This window comes from Petaurus breviceps, unplaced genomic scaffold (genome assembly GCF_028583685.1).
Source record: "Petaurus breviceps papuanus isolate PSGF00001 unplaced genomic scaffold, PetGlider_PUasm1.0 91041, whole genome shotgun sequence".
Classification (NCBI taxonomy): domain Eukaryota; kingdom Metazoa; phylum Chordata; class Mammalia; order Diprotodontia; family Petauridae; genus Petaurus; species Petaurus breviceps.
In genome coordinates, this window is record NW_027187400.1 from 16,817,071 (window position 1) to 16,823,687 (window position 6,617).

At 43.2% G+C, this 6,617-nt stretch overlaps 1 pseudogene; it reads right to left on the reverse strand.

Moving 5' to 3' along the window:
* Positions 1-1,866: 1,866 nt before the first annotated feature.
* LOC138154473 (large ribosomal subunit protein eL21-like) lies at positions 1,867-2,483 on the reverse strand (annotated as a pseudogene).
* Between the last annotated feature and the right edge of the window lie 4,134 nt (positions 2,484-6,617).

Sequence of the window (6,617 nt, forward strand, 5' to 3'; positions counted from 1 at the left end):
ATCCAGATCCAAGCAGGTTTTGAGCTCTTTGCCACAGTAGAACTCTGCTTTCAGAATGGAGAGAGCTTTGTCCCAACTCACTGGGGTTTTCACAGGTGCTGGAGCTATTAGGAGGGAACCCTCTCTGCAGACCTCACAAGCTCTAGCACACTGGCCACACACCCCAGGACCACCACCCAAGACTGTGATCTAGATCCAAGCAGGTCAAAGCAAGAACAATTACCCTCTGAATGGTCATTTGGTCCCCCTACAATCTGCAGGCCAGGAGCTCTGGAAGCAGCCACATGGCAGTAGGTGCAACCACTGTGCCTCTACCACTTCTCACCCTGGGGGCCGGGGTTGGACCATGCTCTTCTGTCCCCCTTTTCCAACAGACTTCCCAACTGACCTTTTACTTTCTCTTTGGCGTTTATGGGTTAATAAGTCTGGGAACTGCCACAGCTGCTGGTGATTCACTCTCCTGAAGTCTGCTCCAGCCCATTTGTGTTGCTCATTGGGGCTGCCTGGGGTTGGAACTACATGGCTCATATGGGACTACGCTGGGCTCCCAGCCCAGTGTGATTAGCCCTTTCTGTAAGCCTGCTGGGCTGCCTTCAGCGGGAGATTTGTTTCTTTCTGTCACTTTGTGGGTTCTGTAGATCTAATATTTGTTTAGAGTCATTTTTTTACATATATTGGAGGTGGTTGGAGCCAGAGCCACACCGAGGTCCTGTTTTTACTACACCATCTTGACTCTGCCTCCTGTGCTTCTTAAAATTCTCTTTAAGCTCTTCCAGGAATTCCTTTTGGGTCTGAGCCCAGTTAACTTTTTTCTTTGAGGCTTTGCGTGTAGCTATATAACTTTGCTGTCTTCTTCTGAGTCTGTGCTTTGAGCATCCCTGTCACCATAGTACTGTTCCATGATCAGGTTCTTTTTTGTTGTTGTTGTATGCTCATTTTTCCAGCCTATTTCTTAACCCAAACTTGAGTTCTGTTCCTGGTGTTGAAGGAGCACTATCCCAAGCTTCAGCCTTTTGGTGTTGCTGTTTTCAGAGTTAGTTATGAGGTCTATAAGTTTTCAGTTCTTCCAAGGTTGTGTGATCTAAATAGAGGTGAGATCACTGCTCTCCTGGCCTAAGCTTTGTTCTGTGAGTATCCACAAGCACTCTTTTCTTCCCTGGGACTGTGACCAGGTTCCCCACTCCTGCTAGTGCTCTACCTCACCCTGGGACTAAAAGCCAGAATCCCATATGTGTAGTTCAACAGAGTCCTGCTCCCAGTGCTGCCAGCAAAGGATCCCCTGGAATTTCCTTCTGACCAGTTGTCTTTACCATCTGTGGGCTGAGAGCTCCAGAAGTTGCCATTACCAATTCAGTTACCTCCAAGGCCTGCTACTGGCTTTCCAGGGAACAGCCTGCACTGTACCACACTCCACTCTCAACCCCTTGAGAAAGACCTTTCTGGCTGATATTCTAAGTTCTCTTTGGCTGGAAAAATTGTTTCACCCCATCCTTTTGTGCATTCTGCTCCTCCAGAATTCATTTGGAGGCATTATTTGAAGTTGTCTGGAATGTGGAAGAACTTGGGTGAGTCTCTGTCATTATTCCTCCATCTTGGCTCCTAGCAAGTATTTAAACCACGGGATTTTGCTCATCTTTCAAATCCAAGACCATTTGTTGCCTTTCTTATACATAATACCCAACATATCTTGAGAAACCCTGACAACTGGTCATCTCAGCCAAGACAGGAAGATGGCGGACCCCACCCAAAATCCATTAGTTTTTTCACACCATATTCTACTACCCTTTAGCAGAAGCAGCAGCATCAAAATGACTACCATTTATATAGTACTTTAAGTTTTCAAGGTACTATACATATACTATCTCATTTTTTTCATAATCCAAGATTTTTTTTTATTGTTCTTTTTATAGTCACTTATGCCATGAATTCATAGGGGATTGGTTCCAACAGCTCAGGTTCCTTGCCATGGGTTCTCACAAAGTGTGATTCTCTGGGTGGAGCAGGCTGGCGTTTCAGTTGAACCCAAGTGCCTTTTTCTTTGACTTCCTTCTTCTTCTGATCATTTTCCTTTACCTGCTTCAGGAAGCTATCTCTGCTCTTGGAATGCTTAATATGCTCAATACGCACATTAATTCTTTTGGCTAGAATCTTGCCCTTAACCTGTTTGTTTACAACAATGCCTACAGCATGCTGAGTAACATTATAGACCCATCCAGTCTTGCCATGGTAACATTTGTGGGGCATTCCTTGCTGAACTGTGCCCATACCCTTGATATCTACAATATCACCTTTCTTGTATATTTGCATATAAGTAGCCAAAGGGACAACACCATGTTTTCAAAAGGACCTAGAAAACATGTATCGTGTCCCTCTCCTTTTTCCTTTTGTGTTCGTCATTTTGTCAACTCACGCAAAGCAGGAGCAGCTCGAGCCCCATGTACCTGGAATATGGCGGAGCCGGCGGAAAGCTATACTATCTCATTTGAGTTTCATGAGCAGAGCTATAATTAGGGTAGAACACTGGGCCTTTGCTCTAGGGTGCCAACATTTAAAAGTCTTTCAACAACTGAGCAGTACCTATAGTTGATGAGGAAAACTAGTTAAACTAGGAAGTTTTCTCCCTTGGTTGTCACCCCAAGGGGAATCGCTCCCTACCTTGGCTCCAGCTTACAATCATAGTATAGATTTCAAGCTGCAAGGGACCTCAGAGGCCAATTGGTCTAACCCTTTCTTTTTACAGATGAGGAAACTGAGGCCCAGATATTTCATCATTCAACTGCCCTCTCTAAAGTTACCAATGACGTCTTAATTGCCATATCCAATGGTCTTTTCTCAGTCTTCATTATTCTTGACCTCTCTGCAGCCTCTGATATGATTGATCACCCTCTTCTCCTTATTATTCTATTCTCTCAGTTTCCATGACACTGCTCTCTCTTGGTTCTCCTCCCACCTGTGTGACTGCTTACTATATGCCAGGCATAGTCAAAGCACTTTGCAAAAATTATCTTTTTGATCCTCACATTGGCCCTGGGAAACAGGTACTATTATCATTTTCATAGCTAAATTGAGGAAACTGAGGCAGGCAGAGATGAAGTGACTTGCCCAGGGTAACACTGCTAGCCACCCAGGCCAGGTTTGAACTCAAGTCTTCCTGACTCCAGGCCCCACCACCACCAAGCTGCCTCCATTGAGTCCCCCAGGAGCTTCCCAGAACCCTCCCTGGGTTCTCTCCTCTTATTCCTCAATACTATTTCACTTGGTGATCTCTTCAGCTCCCTTGGATTTAATTACCACTGATGATTTTCCAATCTACTTATCCAGTACTAACCTCTCTGCTGACCTCTAATCTTGAATCTCCAACTATCTAGACATTTCAAAATAGATATCCAGTAGACATCTCAAACTCAACATGCACAAAATTGAACTCATTATTGTAGCAACAAGCACCCTAGCATACCCAGGATGGCTGATAGCACAGGTTCTTAGATCTGCTTTTCTAAAGGAAAGCAACTCAAAATGGGTTAACAATCTTACTTTAATCAAACATATATCATTTACCTAGTTCAGGGGAAAGTCAACACCCTGAACTTCAGAAAATACAAACAGAAGTTACAAGAAGACAGAGGAACAGATAAGCAGACAGGGCTTCCAGCTGTCTGACCATTATATCCATCCCTAATTAGTTACCAGAGACAGAAACACCAACATCTGGGTTTTCAAAGCTGGGTGACTCAACAGCTGCCCAGGGTCTCATCTGGCCAAATCACACAACCCTTTCCAAAGTGAGCCCAAAGCAAAACCTCACATCAGGGTATATATAGCCTTCTCCTGGGTCAGAGAATGTCACAACCCTCTTGACCCATGGCCCAATCACAACGTAACAAGGTGTGGGTGTTCCTGAAAAGCAAGCCTCCCTCCACAGGCTTCATATGCTGTGACCATATTCAGTCTATTAGGGGGCAGAGTATATTTTCAAATCAGGGAATGTTCTCAGAGTCACTTAAGCCTATCAAAGGGCCAAGGGGCAGGGAAGATCTTCAGATTCCCATTCCCGTAGCAATTATGTTTTTCCCCAAATCCTCCCTCCCTCGAAATTTCCCTATTACTGTTTTTTTGGCAGGGGGGGAACCCCCAATCCAATCTATGGCCAATGTCTGTCAATCTTACTTTCATGACATCTATTATATATTACCCCTCCCTTCTCTGACACTGCCACCACCTTGGTGAAGGTCTTCTTCATCCCTGGACTATTGAAATAGCTTTCTGGTGGGTCACCCTGCCTCAAGTCTCTCCACACTTCAGTCTATCCTCCAATCCCCTATCAAATTAATCTTTTTGAAGTAAAGATCTGACCATATCATCTCCCTATTTAATAAATTCCCTCCACTCCCTATCATCTCATGGATCAAATATGAAACCCTCTGTTCAGCAAAGTCCTTCCTAATTTGGCCCCCTTCTAAGGTTCCAAGGTTTTTAGTTTATTTTTCCCCCTTCCCACATATTCTGCGATTCAACCTTTGTTGCATTTCCTCAAAAGAGACACTCTATCTCCAAACTCTGGGCATGTTCACTGGCTGTCCCCCAGACCTGGACTTCTCCCCCTCCCCCTCTCTTCCTCCTGCCTTCCCCAGGTTCCTTTGTGTCCTAGCTAAAATCTATTCTTCTATGAAAAGTCTTTCCCAACCCCTCTTAATTCTAGTGCCTTCCCTCTATTTATTTCCAGATTACCCTTGACATAGCTTGTTTGTACATGACAATGTTTGAACATTGACTCCACCATTAGACTCTTTGAGAGCGGGGATTCTCTTTTTTTGTATTGTCAACACTTAGCACAATGCCTAAAACATGGTAGGCAATTAATAAATGCTTATTGACAAACTAACTTAAAGTCACATGGGAAATAAGCATGAGCAGCAGAATTTGAACTCAGGCATTGCAACTCTAGATCTTCCCATGTAGCTTGATGTTCCCTCACCTGTTAAGTTTGTCCAGTCCCTAAATCTTGCCCCAAATGGGGATTGCCATGGGGACTTTCTGGCAATGTTTATCCTGCTTAGTCCAAGTAACAGGAATTCTAGTTATTGCACTGGTCCAAGAATAGCTCTTTGGGACAGCACCATTATCCCCATTTAGCAAACAACGCCACCACTGCTCACTGACTGCCGCCTCCAGGTCCAACAGTCTGCCCATTACAACTTGATGCGACTGAGACTTTTGCTCTGAGAACAACATCATCTAGACATCAACTTCTAATCTTCTTTATTCTGACTCTAAAAGTCCTTTCAGCTTTCTTTTGTCATTTTTTTTGGCTGCAAAATGGGCTAAGCTTCCTCTGTTCTCTTATGTATGTGTGCTAATGTGAACATGGCCTTGCTGCGTGTGTGGTCTGGCTTTAAAGTAAAAAGCTTGGCTCCTTCTATGGGCTAGGGAAGCCCATCACGTTGCTTACAGTCATATACACACATATGTACATGCACGTACATATGTCTACATATATGCATGCACAGATTTATGTGTGTTTGTACATGCGTGTGTGTGTGGATGTGTGTGTTTACATGTTGTATCCTGCCATCCTTGACCTGTAGTCACACTGTAATGGAAGCTGTTTGCTATGGTCCAAGCATTTTGGAAAACAATGTAGAATTATGATTTTTTTTTTAAGTAACTGAACTTTCAAAACCCTTTGACCCAAAGATACCATTGCTAAGTCTATACCCCCCCAAAAGAGGAAACACAGAAAGGAAGATCATATACACACCAAGATATTCATAGCAGCAATTTTGTGGTAGCAAGAACTAGGGGAAAAAATAGATTCCCATTGACTGCAGACATATTCTCCCTCTGATAGGAGCCAGCCATGGAGGCCAATTTATTCTTCCAAATATGTGACTGTCTCCTGGCTCTTTGATTTTGAACTGGTTATTCTTCATGCCTAGAGCACCCTCCCTTCTCATGGAAGATTCTTGGAATCTCGGATTTCCTTCAAGGCTCAGCTGAGGTACCACTTTCTTCATGAGGTCTTTCCTCGATCAGTAGGGAAAAGCCAACAGTAATCTTTCTTCTATACCTTGTTATTCAGTCATTTTAGTCAGGCTCTTTGTGACCCCATTTGGAATTTTCTTGACAGAGATACTGGAGTGGTGCACCATTTTCTTCTCCTGTTCATTTTACATATGAGGAAACTGAGGCAAACAGTGTTAAGTGACTTGCCCAGGGACACACAGCTAGCAAGTGGCCAGATTTGAACTCAGGTCTTTCTCACTCCAGATCTGGCATTACCTAGCTGCCCTTCCTTTTCTAAATACCTTGGATTAATTTTGTATATATAGTATATATACATACTCACATATACAGAGGATATATGTGGGGGGGTATATATACACATATTTGCACATATATAGTTTATATACAATATACAGTGTGTATAGATATAAGTATAGATATAGAAATGGTATCCTTCATTGGAATGTAAACCTTTAACAAAGATTGTTGAATTTTTCTCTTTGTATCCCTAGTCCTTACCACAGAGCCTGGCACGTATTAAGTTCCTGATAAATACTTGTTGATAGGTAAGGGAATTAGCATGTACATAAATTTCGGCTGAACAATTAACACCA